The 17,105-nt window shown below is 45.7% G+C and overlaps 1 protein-coding gene across 2 annotated transcripts in view; it reads right to left on the reverse strand.

Moving 5' to 3' along the window:
- The window catches only part of LOC137626444 (DNA-directed RNA polymerase III subunit RPC5-like), a 167,189-nt gene that overhangs the window by 45,765 nt on the left and 104,319 nt on the right, over positions 1–17,105 (reverse strand). The gene's annotated exons all lie outside the window — the stretch shown is intronic.

A 17,105-nucleotide genomic window follows, 5' to 3' on the forward strand; every position in this document is an offset into this window, starting at 1 on the left:
AATCTAATTTTGTTTTCAGCTTAGCGCCTGAAGCGCGCATATTATGTTTGAAAACACTAACACCTCGCTTTATCTATAGCGAGGGCGAGCGTTCTGGGGATTGACAGAAAACGCTCCAGAGGACTTCTGTTCAGGTCTTAAAAGACTGTAACGCCTGGCTACCCTCTCGATTCCTTTCGCCGTTCGACTTAACTTCTCCCCTGGGTCTGGGAGCTTGACAGAGATCTATGGCTAGGCTCACAACAGGTCCGAATAGAAGCACTCTCCACTGAATAAAATTCACTGCATAATTTAGCACTAAAAAATTTGCATTTTACTCTTTGGTAAAAAGATAGTTTCACAATTATTTGAAAACCAAAGTATACGTTCTCTCAAACGAAATGAACTCTTAGAGAGAGACTTACAATTCTGTCAATCGTTTGAATGGGAATGAAGTCACTGAATCCCATATAAATGCAACCAAATATTAAATATTACCTTAATATCACAAATTTTAAGTAATTTATATTTTTCCTAACAGTACTTACCTTGAACTACTTTCTAAGGAGTATCTGGGATCTCCTAACCGACCAGAATTTTGTGTAGTTTACCCTACTCCCGTTTTCTATGCGGGGTAACCTTTGGCGGAGTGATACGCGCCATGAGATGACCCGGGGTCAGAGAGCATGCTTGCTCAGGTCTCGATCTCCAGTAATTTTTTGACAGATAGGTTTCTACTAAGTCCTGTAAGGCACTCGGGGTAGGATGGGCAGGCCATAACCCGAAAATAGTTCGAGGTAAGCACCGTTAGGAAAAATACAAATTACTTAAAATTTGTGATTTGTTCCAACACGGAGTACTTACCTCGAACTAATTTCTTAGGAGACTTATACCTTAGGAAGTGGGAGAGTCCCTCAGGACCCAGAGACCGTGATAAGGAGAGAAAAAGGGGAACCTACATAGGAGGCTAGGTTCTCCTGACCCCCAAAGGAAAACATGAGAAATAGGGAAAACTACCCAAAAAACTATCTTATTGTCTAAGTAACTCACCTCTGTAAAAATCCTTGGAGACGTATTCATTCACTGACAGTGTATCCCATGGCAGATAAAGGATTTTAGGGTCATTTTAGGGAAGGTAATAGGGGAAAAAAGGGGGGTAAGGAAGGAACCTGTGTCTCTTGGACATACTGCAAGTGGTTTTCCCCGGGGCTACACCTTTAAATCTTTTGGAGCGCGGAAATGACGGGACCGAGAGAATCCGTCCAGGGACCTCCTCGAACAATCCTTCAAGTAGTGAGCTGTGAAGGTTGACTGACTAGCCCATGTACCTGCCCTCAGGATTTGGCCCACTGCCATGTTCTTCTCAAAGGCCAACGAAGTACTTAGCCCTCTGATGTCGAGGGGTCTAGGCTTCCCCAGAAGAGGAACCCCTGCACTACTGTAGGCTCTCGTGATCACCTGCCGTACCCAGAAGGAGATCGTATTCTTGGAGATTGGCTTCTTTACTAGTCCTGAGGAGACGAACAGACTCTTGATTTCGGGTCGAAGTCTGGCTGTCCTCTCTAAGTACTTCCGTACCGCTCTGACAGGGCACAGAAGCAAGTCCCTCGGGTTGTCCGAACGAGAGATTGCCGGCACTGAGAATCCTTCAAACCTGGGGTCCCAGACTGCTGGATTCTGAGTCTTCGCCATGAAGGATGGTACGAACCTGAAGGTAGCTTCACGCCAGCCCTTCGAGTGTGATACCTCATACGACAGTCCATGAATCTCCCCTACCCGTTTTGCTGACGCCAGCGCTAACAGAAAAACTGTCTTGAGGGTGAGCTCTCTGTCCAAGATGTCCTTTAGGGGTTCGAAGGGAGGTTCTGACAGCATCTTCAGGACTCTAGCCACGTCCCACTGGGGCATCCTAACGCCCTGAGGGGGGCACGATTGCTCGAAGCTCTTGAAGAGCATCGAGATGTGTCTGGAGGTACCCAGGTCGATGCCCTTCAGGACTTCAGGAGGAAGACTTGGCCCAGGGCACCCCAGACTCCTTTAATGGCTGGGATGGACATGATTACCTCGTCCCTGAGATAGACCAGGAAGTCCGCTATCTCTGGGATGGAGACCTGCAACAGCTTGATGTTCTTCGAGACGTACCACTTAGTGAAGGTAGCCCATTTTGCCTGGTATACTGCGGCTGACGAACGTCTCAGGTACCCTGACATCCTTGTTGCCGTCTTCGCCGAATATCCTTCCTTCCTCAGGAGACGCTCGATAACCTCCACGCGTGAAGGCAGAGGGACCGAGGGTTTTCGTGGAACCTTTAAAAGTGCAGTTGCCGGAGAAGGTCTGGTCTGTCCGGAAGGGGCCAAGGTGGAAAGCGAGCCAGTTCCTTTAGATCCGCGAACCACTCTCTCTCCGGCCACCAAGGCGCTACCAAAGTCATCCACAGGTTGTCCGCTCGCCTCACCCTGTTGTGGAGGACTAATTTTATTTTAATTTATTTTTTTGTTTGCCAAATCGAGAGAGAGAGAGAGAGAGAGAGAGAGAGAGAGAGAGAGAGAGAGAGAGAGAGAGAGAGAGAGAGAGAGAGGAGAGAGAGAGAGTTTATTTACTCAAGTTTTGTCAAACCGCAAGAGAGAAAGTTTTATTTGCTTAGTTTTGTGTGAGAGAGAGAGAGAGAGAGAGGAGAGAGAGAGAGAGAGAGAGGAGAGAGAGAGAGAGAGAGAGAGAGAGAGAGAGAGAGAGAGAAAAAAAAAAGTGTTTATTTGCTTTAGTTTTGTCAGAGAGAGAGAGAGAGAGAGAATTTCATTTGCTTTAGTTTTGTCAGAGAGAGAGAGAGAGAGAGAGAGAGAGTTTCATTTGCTTTAGTTTTGTTAGATCGCGCGTGCGCGAGAGAGTATGTGTGGTTGTGTGCACGTATGTTTGTGTGTCCGCGGTGCGCGCCGAAGAACAAGGGAATTAGCGAATGATTGGTTGTTGTTGGAAAGACTGTCGGTATATTTGAGGTTGTTTGTTTACATTTTTTTTAGCTAGGATAGGGCGGTGATGAATGTCTTGGGCGAAAGCATTGGATCTCTGACTGTAGAAGGAGTCGGTTGTTATTTTTTTTGTTCTTCGAAAGCCGGCTGTTTAGTTTTTTTTATATTCGGAGTAAGTACTGTTTTTATTCATTTTTGTTAGGCGCGTTCGTGAATGATAGAAAGTTTATTGTTTATCTTTGATTATAGTGCGATAGTTAAGTTAGTTAGGAGTGTTCATAAGTGTTTTTCTTTTTTATTTTGGCAGGCCGTGATTCCTCCTTTGGAGAGACTTAAATTTCTGATAGATTGATGACGACCTGGACCGTATAATATGAACTTAGGAGCAGACTGCGGATGTTTATATTTAGACTGCGAGATATTGAAAGAATTTTAATTGTTGACGACCCGGCTGAAAATAGATTTGTTCTTGTTGATGATGATGACATGATGATGATGATGACCACCTTTAATGTTATTGGACAGTCAAATTGACTGCAGTGATTGTTTGCCAGGGATTTGTGGCAATTGGCGATAAGGACTGAGTTGCCAGTGTGGGGAGTTTGTGGACGACGGTGGCCACACACGTATATGAAATATTAAGAGGTTTCTCTTATGTTTAGTTTGAAGCGTTGAATATTTTTGCTGGGTTGTGGTATATGATTGGGTTTAGTATTAAGTGATTTATTTTAGTGTTAAGTGTTTTTCGTTACTGTGTGGGGACTGTTGGTGTTGGATTCTTAAAGGTTTTGTGATTGGTGAGTTCTGTGTACCCACACACCGCTATAATATAAATATAAAAGTGTTATTTTTGTCTGTTTTGTGTTAAGTTTGTTTAATGATGTATGATTTTTTGTTTTGGTTGCGGTAAATATAGTTTTAAGGTTATGTTTTGTTTTTGTTGCCCTTTAGTCTAAGAGTCCAGTTTATGATAACGTCAGGGGAAAGTTTGTGTTGCAGAGACAATTGTCAGAAGTAAGATTCAAGGGTGTGGGGGTTGTTTTTGTTGACATCCCGCCACATAAATTTGGCGCCCGAACAGGGACACGACTGTTGAAGGTGGGATTGAAATTGGACTGTTGGACAAGGGTAAAATAAGTTTAGGAAATACCTAAAATATTAATGGTATCAAAATGGAAGAAATGGAAGAACAGTTGTATATTTTAAAGGAGGAATTGCGGTTGTCTAATGAGCGAGAGGAGAGGTTGTTGTTGGAGAATGCGAGGTTAAGTAGTGAGAATGAGGAGATGCAAAGGAAACTTAGGGAACTTCAGGGAACTGTAGAGAGAGTGGAAGAGGGTGTTGAGATGAGGATGCGAGAAAATGAGAAACGAATGGAAGCTATGATAGGGCAAGTAATGGGGATGATGAAAACTGTCATGGGTGAAGGTGCAGTCGGAGGAGTGGCTTCTGCTTCTGGTAACGGGTTGATGGTGGAAGAGGATAGGGTAAGTGATAATGGGGAAGGTAGTGATAGTGATATTGAAAATAAAGGGACTAGACATAGTAAGATTGGAACGAAGGGTGATAGGAAGACTGAGAAGAAAGGTAAAGATAATGTGAAGAAAGAAAAGAAGAAAGGTCAGGGTGTGAGTGAGGATGATCATGAATGGGTGAAGGTAGTAAGTAAGAAAAAGGGTAAGAAGGGAATAGTTAAAGATAGGACTTTGAGTGTAGAACTAGATTCATTGTATTCAAATGAAGAAGAAGGCAACAAGAAGGGAGTAGACAGTGAAGATAGTAGTGAGAATGAAGTAGAGGAAGTTTGTAAGACGGTGTTTATGAGAGAGGTACCTAGGTGTGAAAGTTTTAATGAACATAGCAGTAGGGATGTATATGACTTCTTTAGGGAATATGAAAAGTTTTGTCAGGCTAAGTATGGGGATAGTAAGAGAGTTTGGGCTAGGGAGTTGGGAGAATTTTTGTCAGGATATTTGTTGACGATGTATGGGGTGATAATGAGTGTAGGAGAGGTTGAGTATGAAAGTGTAAAGAAGAGGATAATTGAACAGGTAAAACGTATGAAAGGTAGTGTTAGGTATAAGCGAAAAAATTATTTTGATGAAGCACGAATGAAGGTGGGTGAAGCAATCTCGATGTATGTATGTCGGTTAGAAACATTGGCTAGAAAGAAGTATGGGGACGAAGGAATAAATGAAAATAAGGAACTAATGAAGAAGTTTTTGGGTACAGTACCAGAGAGTGTGTGTGAGTTTATTAATTTGAAACGGAAGGAGAAAATGAGATGGACTAGAGAGAGATTGACTTGGGATGATATTTTAGAGATAGTTGAGGATTACGAGTTGGATAGGTGTATGAAAGAAAGTAAATCTGTGAGTGTAAGAACTGGAATGGAGGAAAGTGTGCCAGAATTTGGTAGTTTTAGAGATGCTGTTATGAGAGGGCAGCTGATAGTGTAATAGATAGAAGTGTTAGGGTGAGTAATGTAGGAATACCCATGCCAAGAAATGACGGGTTTAGACAGGGAAATCAAGTTTGGAGAGATAGAAGTGCTAGTACGCAGCAAATTAGGTTAGGTAGTGGTATCCGTGGAGAGGTGTTATAGGTGTGGGAAGGTAGGACATAAAAAGAACGAGTGTAGATGGGCATTAGGAGCATGTTTCGGGTGTGGAGAGACAGGGCATCGTATTAGCGACTGTAAGAAAGAGAAAGTGGTTAAGTGTTATCGGTGTGGTATGACTGGGCACATAGCGAGTGGATGCCGTAGTAATCGTACGAATGTAATTTGTGGTAATTGTGGTAAGGATGGTCATTATGCTAGAATGTGCAAGGAGCCGCGGGGTAAGTGTACTGAATGTGGTGCAGATGGGCATGTAGCTAGGGTTTGTAGAAAGAAGGGATCAAGTCAGCCAGGATGTTCGGGAAACTAATTAATCAGAGGGTTCAGCTGGGTGAGTCCTCGTGTGTGTGGGGAGTGAATGTGATGCATGTTCGTGAGGGTTTATTGCATGAAGATGTGATGGGAGAAAGAGCACATGATTGCATGAGTGTGAAAATGATTTTTAATGGTGTAGAGTTGGTTGGTTTGATTGATACTGGTTGTGGTGTCAATTTAATGTTTAGGAATGCATATGATAAGGTAAAAGAGGTTTGTGAATTTAAGGGATGTAAGGGTGAAGTAAAAGGTATTGGTAATTTGCGTATGCCTGTGCAAGGAAAGTTGCGGGAAAATGTTATGATTGGGGGGCTGATGATGGAGGATAATGATTTTTACGTGGTCGAGGGAGCGAATGAGAAATATGACGTACTGCTTGGGTATAAATTTCTGAAAAAATGTGGTATGATTGTACATCCAAGTGTGAATATGATAGAAATAAAGGTTAAAGGTAATATTTGTGGGGAATTTTATTTAAAGGAAGATGGCAGAGTGAGTACGAAGGTGTGGAAGGGAGTGCCGTTGGTAGCAAAGGAAAGTGTAAAGTTATCGGGTAAGAAAGGCGAGGTTATTAGTGTAAAAGTTGCATGGCCGAGCAGTCTGGGAATTTCAAATAGTGACAAGGATGAATATGTAGTGGAAGGTATGGAAGCAGGTAATTTGGTGAAAACGAGTGCGTATATATATATGATGGTGTTATGAATATGCAGGAACCCCAGGTGTATGTAAGGTTGTTGCCGAGTGTTAGGAGGAAGAGAGTACGTGGAATACGTGAGGGCGATTGCATGGGATGTATGTATACACTGATCAATGTAGAGGATGGAAGGTATGTTAAGGCGAGACAGGTAATGGCTGGTAAGGTAAAGAACGATGACGATTGGGATTACGATACGTTGAAAGGAAGAATTAAGTTAGATGAGAGTATAAGTGAGGTCGAAAGGGAACGATTGCTTAAGATGTTATGGGATAAGCGGAGAGTTATAAGTCTCGGTGACGATGATTGTGGGGGGTCAGACCTGCCAGAATTTAAAATAGTTCTTAGTGATGATACCCCCATATATCAGCGTCCCAGGCATTTTTCTCCACCTATTGCCAAGGAGATAGAGGAGCAGTGTCAGGAATTAGAGCGTATGGGTGTAATAGAAAGGAGTGAGAGTGCCTGGAATAGCCCTATTGTCCCTGTACGAAAGCCTGATGGAAGTTTACGTATGTGTATTGATTATAGGAAGGTGAATGAGGTGACTGTTAAAGAACGTTTTCCGATGAATATGGTGTCTGATTGTGTTTATAAGATGCATGGAATGAAAGTTTTTACTAAATTAGATTTGGTGCGTGGCTATTACCAGATGCCTCTGGCAGAGGGGAGCAGGCCCATTACCGCATTTTCAAGTACAAATTGTCACTTTCAATTTAAAAGGTTGAGTTTTGGTCTTGCTAATGCGCCTGCTGCCTTCCAAAGAGCGATGAATGTTGTATTGGCTGGTTTCGATCGACAGAAGATGACTGTTTTTATAGATGATATTCTGATTGCGAGCGAGACTGTTGAGGAACATATGCGGTTGCTTGAGGCAGTGTTGAGGCGGTTAATTGAAGTTGGTGTGAAAATTAAGCTTGAGAAGTGTACGTGGTTGTCCAGGGAGGTGGAATTTCTTGGGCATGTAGTGGGTGAATCTGGTATAAGGAAGAGTGACAAGTTTGTGAATAAGGTGCGAGAATTTCCACGTCCCCGGACTGTGCGTGAGTTGCGAGGTTTTCTTGGTTTGGTTGAGTTTGGGCGCAAGTTTGTTAGAGATTGTTCAGGTATAGGGAAGCCTTTGAATGAATGGACGGGTAAAAGGAATAGTACGAAGTTAAAATGGGATGATCGGATGATAGAAGCGTTTGAAAGGTTGAAGGAAGAGGCCGCGAAAGACGTCACTTTGGCATTTCCAGACTACAGTGAAAATGCGAATATGCTAGAGTTGTATTCGGATGCGAGTGGGGTTAGTATGGGTGGTTGTTTGGTTCAAATGCAGAGAGTAAATGGAGAAGAGCAATTGAGAGTAATAGCGTATGTTAGTAAAGCATTTAATAAAGCTGAGCGTAAGTATTCGACGATTGACAGGGAATTGGCTGCAATACGATTTTGTGTGAAAGCATTGAAAGTATTTTTGTATGGTGTAAAATTCATTGTGCGTACTGACCATCAGCCCCTAGTGTATATGATAAGGAAAGAGTGTGTGAATGCAAGGGTTGCTAGGACCATAGAGGATCTGAATGAATTTGATTTTCGGTTAGAATATGTACCGGGAAATAAGAATGTGATAGCAGATGCGATGTCGAGGATGCATGGGAGGATGGAAGATAAAGAGAGTAATCAGAATTCTGAAAGGTTGCCTGAAGGTTTAGTTGTGGAGCAGAGTTGTGAAGGGAAAGATATGGTATATAAGTGTATCCTAATGGGTTTAAGTAAGTTGGTACAAGAGGGGTTAAATACGGAAATACCAGGTAGTGTAACTGAGCTTAAAAGAAGGGTGATGAATGAAGTGTCAAAAGAAATGGTATATGAGGAGGAGAATAGTGTACTAGAAGGGGAATTATTATCAAAGATATTAATGGTGGTAAGTATGTTGTATGGTGTAACTGTGTATTTGTATTTTGGATGGAATCGACCGATGGAATATAGGGCATGTAAGGAGAATGATAGGGAATATATTTTGAGGATTCAATGTAAGGAGGAATGTTGCAAATTGTTGAGCGAGAAGGATAATGGTGCAAGTGACCTTAACCTAAGATATAACTGTATAGAGGACAGTGAATATGATGATGAACATATTGGTGAAGTGAGCGACAGAATTGAAAGGAGAGTAAATGTATGTATGCATGGTGTAAAAGGAAGGATGATGACATATGTGAATATAAATGAGAATGAATATTGTAGTTTAATTGATACGGGTGCTCAAGTGTCATTAGTAAATGAGTCGGTTATCAGGGAAATTGAGAGGTACAATTGGGAAGTGAAAAGACAGTGTACGAGTGTGAGAATTCATGGAATAGGTCAGGGAAGTTTACTTGTTTGGGAAGAAGTGAGGTTGAAGGTGAAACTAGGGAGTATGGAAGTTGAACATAATTTTATTGTAATGGGAGAGAATGAAATGCCTAGTTGTTTTTTAATGGGAATAGATTTTTTGAGGTTGCACCATGTGTCAGTTGATGTTGGTAAGGGTTTGCTTTCTAAGAATGGCTGTAAGGTAATAGTAATTGAGGATAATAGTGTATTCATGGCGAATTTTGTTGGCATGATTGATATTGCAAAAAGTGAAGATGATTTGTTGAGCAAAGAAGAGGTGGAAGAAATGCAAGGTGAATGTTTCGAAATAAATAGGTTACGTGAATGTATTTTAAATGGTATTAGGGTGGAAGAATGGCCGTGTGATTTGGAAGCGTATAAGAAAGTTGTTAAAAGATTTATTGTTTGTAAGAATATTGTGTATTTTTTGCATAGGGGAATGGATGAAGATATATATGTTCCTGTATTTCCAATGCATGCAGCTGTAAGTATGTGTATGGTAGTGCATGACAGGTATGGGCATATGGGGAAGAATAAATTGTGGGAATGCATGCGAGAGAGGTTGTTTACGCCTGGGTTGAGTCAAATTTGTAGGGATGTAGCGACTACTTGTGAGGATTGTCTGAAGGGAAAGTATCAGAGCATGCATGCAAGTCCGCCTATTTTGAGGTTACGTATGAAAGAGCCATTTGAGATGTTTGTGATTGATTGTGTTTCGTTGCCTGTGACTGCGAGGAGACATGTGGGAATGATTGTCATGGTCGATCATATGAGCAAGTTTGCGTATGCAGTACCCATCAAGAATAAAAGAAGTGAGACTGTAGCGAGAATGGTAAGTCAAGTGATGTTGCCGATGAGTGTGTGTAAGCCTGCAAAAATGTTAAGTGACAATGGTCCGGAGTTTGTTGGATGGGAGTTTGAGCAGATGTTAAGAGAATGGGGCATTGAACATGTATATTCGACTCCGTATATGCCAAGTGCGAATGGTTTGGCTGAAAAGACGGTAAGAACCTTGACAGAAATTTTGCGGATGATGAGTACATGTGATAATGATTGGGATTTATATGTTGGGCGTGCGTTGTGGGCGTATAATGCGACGGTGCACAAGAGTACTGGTATGTCTCCGTGTAAGTTTGTGTTGAATTTTGAAAAGATAGTAAGACCGAGATTGAGTGTGTCCGAGAATGATAGAGATGTTTGGAAGAAAGCAAATGAGAGATTTGAAAGCTACAAAGTGGGAGAGAAAGTGTTAAAAGAAGTAATTGAAAAAGGAAGAATGAATGTCATTAAGGTACGTGATAAGTTTGAAGGTCCATATGAGGTGTTAGATGTTGGTTCTAGTGGGTTGAGTTATGTTTTAGGTAAAGTAAGTGTGGATGGTAGTGTGGAAAAGGTTAGGGCACACCACAATCAGTTGCGAAAATGGAAGGAGGTACCAAGATATATTCAGGAGAATGGTATGAATAAATGGCTGAAAACGAACAAGTATGAACCGAGTATGTGTGAGGCGTTGGGTTTAGAAGATAAGCAATTTGTGTTAGTAGAGTATGAAAGGAAAAAGAAGTCTGAGAATTTTACTGGGGATAAAAGACAGGAAAATTTTGTAGTTGTTGGCGGGAATCAGAATAAGCAGGACAAGGGTGTAAATGTACAGGTGAGTACGGAAGACAAATGTATTAATACAGATGAAACTTGGATGAGTAAGAATGATACTTATAGTGTGTGTGATTTTTCGTTAGATGAGGCAAGAGAACGTATGACGAACACGAGAATGAAAGATAGGAGAATGATAAGCAGTATGAATGATTCTTTTGTTAAAGTAGAAAATGGTTTAGATGTAATGGATGAATTGTTGACAGAAATTAGTGGGATTTTCGGGCCAGATGAAACCGAGGTAGATGAAATAGTGAATGATATCTTAGACGAGCAGAACATAGACGGTAATCGTAATAGTACGTTGAATGAAAACGACATGGAAGAAGTGAATGAGAGAGTGCAGGTATATGAAGGCCCAGTTAATCGAAGCCGAGGCCCTGTTCCTGATTGCGACTGGGTAATGAGAAAATAGGTAAGTGTTGTGTGAGGATTTGGCAAAGTAAGGGGGGAGGAATGTGGAGGACTAATTTCATTTTAATTTATTTTTTTGTTTGCCAAATCGAGAGAGAGAGAGAGAGAGAGAGAGAGAGAGAGAGAGAGAGAGAGAGAGAGAGAGAGAGAGAGAGAGAGAGAGAGAGTGAGTGTTTATTTACTCAAGTTTTGTCAAACCGCAAGAGAGGGAAAGTTTTATTTGCTTAGTTTTGTGTGAGAGAGAGAGAGAGAGAGAGAGAGAGAGAGAGAGAGAGAGAGAGAGAGAGAGAGAGAGAGAGAAAAAAAGTGTTTATTTGCTTTAGTTTTGTCAGAGAGAGAGAGAGAGAGAGAGAATTTCATTTGCTTTAGTTTTGTCAGAGAGAGAGAGAGAGAGAATTTCATTTGCTTTAAATTTGTTAGATCGCGCGTGCGCGAGAGTATGTGTGGTTGTGTGCGCGTATGTTTGTGTGTCCGCGGTGCGCGCCGAAGAACAAGGGAATTAGCGAATGATTGGTTGTTGTTGGAAAGACTGTCGGTATATTTGAGGTTGTTTGTTTACATTTTTTTTAGCTAGGATAGGGCGGTGATGAATGTCTTGGGCGAAAGCATTGGATCTCTGACTGTAGAAGGAGTCGGTTGTTATTTTTTTGTTCTTCGAAAGCCGGCTGTTTAGTTTTTTTATATTCGGAGTAAGTACTGTACTGTTTTTATTCATTTTTGTTAGGCGCGTTCGTGAATGATAGAAAGTTTATTGTTTATCTTTGATTATAGTGCGATAGTTAAGTTAGTTAGGAGTGTTCATAAGTGTTTTTCTTTTTTATTTTGGCAGGCCGTGATTCCTCCTTTGGAGAGACTTAAATTTTTGATAGATTGATGACGACCTGGACCGTATAATATGAACTTAGGAGCAGACTGCGGATGTTTATATTTAGACTGCGAGATATTGAAAGAATTTTAATTGTTGACGACCCGGCTGAAAATAGATTTGTTCTTGTTGATGATGATGACATGATGATGATGATGATGATATGATGATGACCACCTTTAATGTTATTGGACAGTCAAATTGACTGCAGTGATTGTTTGCCAGGGATTTGTGGCAATTGGCGATAAGGACTGAGTTGCCAGTGTGGGGAGTTTGTGGACGACGGTGGCCACACACGTATATGAAATATTAAGAGGTTTCTCTTATGTTTAGTTTGAAGTGTTGAATATTTTTGCTGGGTTGTGGTATATGATTGGGTTTAGTATTAAGTGATTTATTTTAGTGTTAAGTGTTTTTCGTTACTGTGTGGGGACTGTTGGTGTTGGATTCTTAAAGGTTTTGTGATTGGTGAGTTCTGTGTACCCACACACCGCTATAATATAAATATAAAAGTGTTATTTTTGTCTGTTTTGTGTTAAGTTTGTTTAATGATGTATGATTTTTTGTTTTGGTTGCGGTAAATATAGTTTTAAGGTTATGTTTTGTTTTTGTTGCCCTTTAGTCTAAGAGTCCAGTTTATGATAACGTCAGGGGAAAGTTTGTGTTGCAGAGACAATTGTCAGAAGTAAGATTCAAGGGTGTGGGGGTTGTTTTTGTTTACATCCCGCCACCCTGTTGAGGACTTGCCTGAGCATCCCGAAGGGAGGAAGGCGTAAACGTCGAGGTTGTCCCAAGGGTGATGGAAGGCGTCCTCGAGCGCCGCCTCCGGATCTGGCACAGGAGAACAAAACACGGGGAGCTGTGCGATCAGTCTCGTGGCGAAGAGGTCTATCACTGGCGAGCCCCACTTCTGAATGAGAGTCTTGGCCATTTACGGGTGCAAGGACCACTCGGACCCTACCACTTGACCCATTCTGCTGAGGCCGTCGGCCAGGACGTTTCTCTTCCCTGGGATGAATCTGGCCGAGATCTTGATCTGCTCTGCTTCGGCCCATTCCTGTAACTCCAACGTGAGGTCGCACAGCTCCTTCGATTTCAGTCCTCCTTGCTTTTTTATGTAGGCCACCACCGTGGCGTTGTCCAATATCAGTGCCACGGTGTTTCCCCGGAGCCGATGGACGAGCTCTAGGCACGTTCTTCGCACTGCCATCATTCTAGCACGTTTATGTGCAGGTTCTTCTCTTCAGCTAACCCTCGTCCTCTTGCTGTGCTGTCGAGGAGATGAGCACCCCAACCCTCCTTGGATGCGTCCGTGAACAGGAGCATCTCCGGAGGGTCGGCTGCGAAGGGCATTCCTTTGAGGGTGTTCGATCTGTCGTGCCACTACTCTAGGACTTCCTTCGTCTCCTGGGACATCGGGACCACATTGTGTAGGGAGTCTCTCTGGTTCCAGGTATCCTTCAGGTTCCATTGTACTCCCCTGAGTTTGAGTCTCCCCTGTGGGACTAGCTTCTCTAACGACACGAGGTGGCCTATCAGTCTTTGCCAGTCCTTGGCTCTCCTGGGCTGGTTCGACAGGAAGGGCCGGTAGATCTGGTCCAAGTTGTCCAGTCTCTCCGCGGAAGGGAAGGCTCTCGCCAACCGTGAGTCCAGGACCATTCCGAGGTAGTTCATCCTGGTGGAGGGTATATGTTGGGACTTCCCCAGGTTGATGATGATACCCAGGATGTTGCAGAACTGCAGGAACTTCGCGCCTTGCTCCCTCAGTACTTCCCCTAAGGCTGAAAGCAACAACCAGTCGTCCAGGTACCGAATCAGGCGGATACCGTGTTCGTGTGCCCAGGCTGAGACTGTTGCGAAAACCCTCGTGAAGACCTGAGGGGCTGTGGACAGACCGAAGCAGAGGGTCTTGAACTGCAACGTTTGGGTACCCCATTTTACCCTTAGGTACTTCCTGCTGGAGGGGTGAACAGGGATTTGGAAGTATGCATCCTAAAGGTCTATGGACATCATGAAGTCTCCCTCCCACAAGGCCGCTAGGACCGACTTAGGAGTGTCCATCTTGAAGTCGGTCTTGCACACGAACCTGTTGAGGGCTGAGAGGTCTATGACTGGTCTCCAGCCCCCTGTCGCTTTCTCCACCAGGAAGAGTCTGCTGTAGAACCCTGGACCCAGGTTCTTGACTGGTTCTATTGCCCCTTTCGCCAGCATCGCAGAGACTTCTTTTTGTAGGGCCGTCCTTCTCAAGGGGTCATTGGGTGCCAACCACTCCGCCTGTAGATCTGGTATCAGAGGTGGGGGGGTCCGCCAGAAAGGGCAACCTGTACCTTTCTTTCACAACTGTTACGGTCCATGGATCTGCTCCGTGGTCTCTCTATGCTTGCCAAGAACGTTTGAGGCATCCCCCCAGCTGAGGCTTCGGCTGGAGTAGGGGGCCTCTCTCCCAACCTCCTTTGAGAGGCGCAGCCTGAACGACCTCTTCTGGCGGCCGAATAGGAAGGCCTGAAGGCTGACTGCGCAGCATGCGTTCCTCTACGGGGGGGCTGCGAAGGCTGAGGCCAGGCCGTAGTAGGGGTGTCTCTCCTGGGCTGGCTAGGTGAGGAGCAAGGAGGGAGAGAGACGTCGGAGGGTGCCCTTCTATGGGCAAATCTTGTCACTGGAGGGGGTCTGGGTTCTCCCGCATCCTTTAGCTTCCTGACCCTCTCTACCGTCTCCTCTACTGCCTTCAGGGGGAACACTGAGTCGTCCCACAGAGGTAGGTTCCTCAGGGACCTCGCTTCTCTGTCCGGGAGCCTCCTGGCGAGCTTGTTGAGCACTGTGTCCCTCTTCCGCAGTATCCAATTGGCGGCCTGCGCGATGGACTGGTAGGAGAGGAACTTTACGGCCTTACCTCCCAAGCTAATCAGCTCCTTCAGCAAAGCCTGGTTCTCCGGGACTGCGAGGTCGAGCGAGGACTGAAACCCCACCAGCGTGGAGGCCCACCAATCTAGCCACGATGATACGTGTACCAGGTCCTTGGTTAGCTCCTCTATCATGGAAGTTTCCGAAGGGGAGAAACATACTAGGGCAGTGGTAGCCCTCTCCTCTGCTGCTCCTTGTCCCAGGATGGCGACTGCTGGCTCCACCGTACAGGGACCCGCGCAGTGTCCTTCAGGAAGGTAGAATGGGCTCTGGGTCTTTAGGCCCTGGAGAAGTTTGGAGGCGCTCTGGCTCTTGGGAGCTTCCGCGTGGTTGGCCACGATCCCGTCAACGTGCGCCATACCCAGCCTAACATCCCTAGCCAAAGGAAGGGCTAGTGAGGGCCTCTGTTGCACAGGCGCATCCACCAGCCTGCTGAGGCTCGAGAGCCACACTTCGTCAGTGGAGGGCTCAGGTTTGTCCAGCCTGTGGTGACGTCTAATGAGGCTTATCACTCTCCTGTAGGCTGACACTTCTGCTGCCGAACCTTCTACGCCGTCATCTACATTCTCGTGACGGAGGACCTCCGACGGGGACGAGGCATCTTCCTGGAGTGGTCCAGTCTCGGCGGTTCAGGGTGTAGGATGGGCATCGCTGCAGGGACGGAGGCCTCCGTCCTGGACTTCTCTCTTCTTCCGGAGGACCAGGGGTCTGCGGGCTTGCTCGTAGAAGGAAGGAGTCTCTCTCGTTCCGGACGACTCATTGTTGACTTTGAGGCAGGGACGTGGCTGCCAGACCGAAGGGGCGACTCTCTCCGCTGGGCGGATGGAGTCGGAACCTTCGCGGACTTATGCCTGTCCCTTGGGGCCTGAAGAGACGACTCCCTCCGTTGATCATACCTACTGCTGGGGACGTACCTCACTGGCGAGCGGGCCTTAGGGAGCCAGCCCGAGGTGCCCGGGACTGCTGACGCCTCCAGGAGTTGGCTACGTGGGATGACGACCTGCACCCATTCTTCCTCCGGGGAGTCGCTTCTCCTATACTTCCTCCTGGGGGATCTAGAGCGCCTACCCACGTGGCGGGATCTGGAACGGGATTGTGAGCGTGACCGTCTCCTGCCGGACCTATCTCCCCGTCTCCTATGGTCCCTCGGGGCTCCGTCTTCCGAGGAGTAGGAGTAGGCCTCGACAGGGAAGCCCGAAGACTTGTAGGACCTCACTGAAGGGCATGAGTCGCGCCGCGTTGCTGGTGGGTCCACACGGCGTTCGGTCGGCGATGAAGGCTCCAGGAAGATGGACGGGAACGTAGCTGAAGGCGCTGGAGGGGAGTGGGGGAACTCCTCGCTGGGGAACCAGGTCTTGAACTCCTCTTCCATCCTCAAGGGTGATCTGAAGGGTGTCTTCGGAGGCGCCCACGCGAGGGGGTCTGACAGCGGCGAGTCTTCCTTCTCAGCGGTACCCTCGGCTGCGGACACACCTGAAATACATGCCCAAGAGGCGGGAAAAGAGGCTGCAGCAGTTTTTCCCCACATAGGATCGTCCAACGAGACGGGCCCTGCTTGCACCAGGGCTCCGTCCCCCGAACAAACTCCTGTCCCTCCTTCAGGCCCCCCACTTGCCTGGATTGACGACACAATCCCACTATCAGGTAAATCAGACTCCTGGAGATGGGCCACAGGCCTCTTCCCTGCAACTGACTTACCTCGTCCCCTACTCTGGGTAGGGGAAGGCAGCAGAGAGAGACTGTCCGAAGAAACGCCAGACGAAGCAAGAGGCGAAGAGACGCTCTGTTTCCTAGGCGATCTCCTAGAGGACTTCTTTTTCTTGGTGCCGTAGCGCACCCACTGCACCTTGTTCCAGGACACGCACTCCGGACACGTGGCTGTAGGGAACACACACTGCCCCTACACGAAGAACACAAGGAGTGCGGGTCAACTTCAGGTTTTGAGAGGAAGGCGCCACACGATTTTCCGGCCATAGGCCCAGGGCAATGACGGGGATGCTCCATAACGCACTAGTAAGGCACCGCGAGACACAGGAACACAGAGGGAAAAGGATAAGGAAGAGCACAAAGGGACCACGTGGGAACCGCATGGGACACAAAGGGTCGCACTGGGTAAAAGAGAGCGTCGGGATGTTATCCGCGACGCGACCAGAAACTTACTGGAGATCGAGATCTGAACAAGCATGCTCTCAGACCCGGGTCGTCTTATGGCGTGTATCACTCCGCCAGAGGTTCCCCGCATAGAAAACGGGAGTAGGGTAAGCTACACAAAATTCGGGTCGGTTGGGAGGAGATCCCAGATACTCCTAAGAAAGTAGTTCGAGGTAAGTACTCCGTGTTGGA

This window comes from Palaemon carinicauda, chromosome 34, assembly GCF_036898095.1.
Source record: "Palaemon carinicauda isolate YSFRI2023 chromosome 34, ASM3689809v2, whole genome shotgun sequence".
NCBI classification, from domain to species: Eukaryota; Metazoa; Arthropoda; class Malacostraca; order Decapoda; family Palaemonidae; genus Palaemon; species Palaemon carinicauda.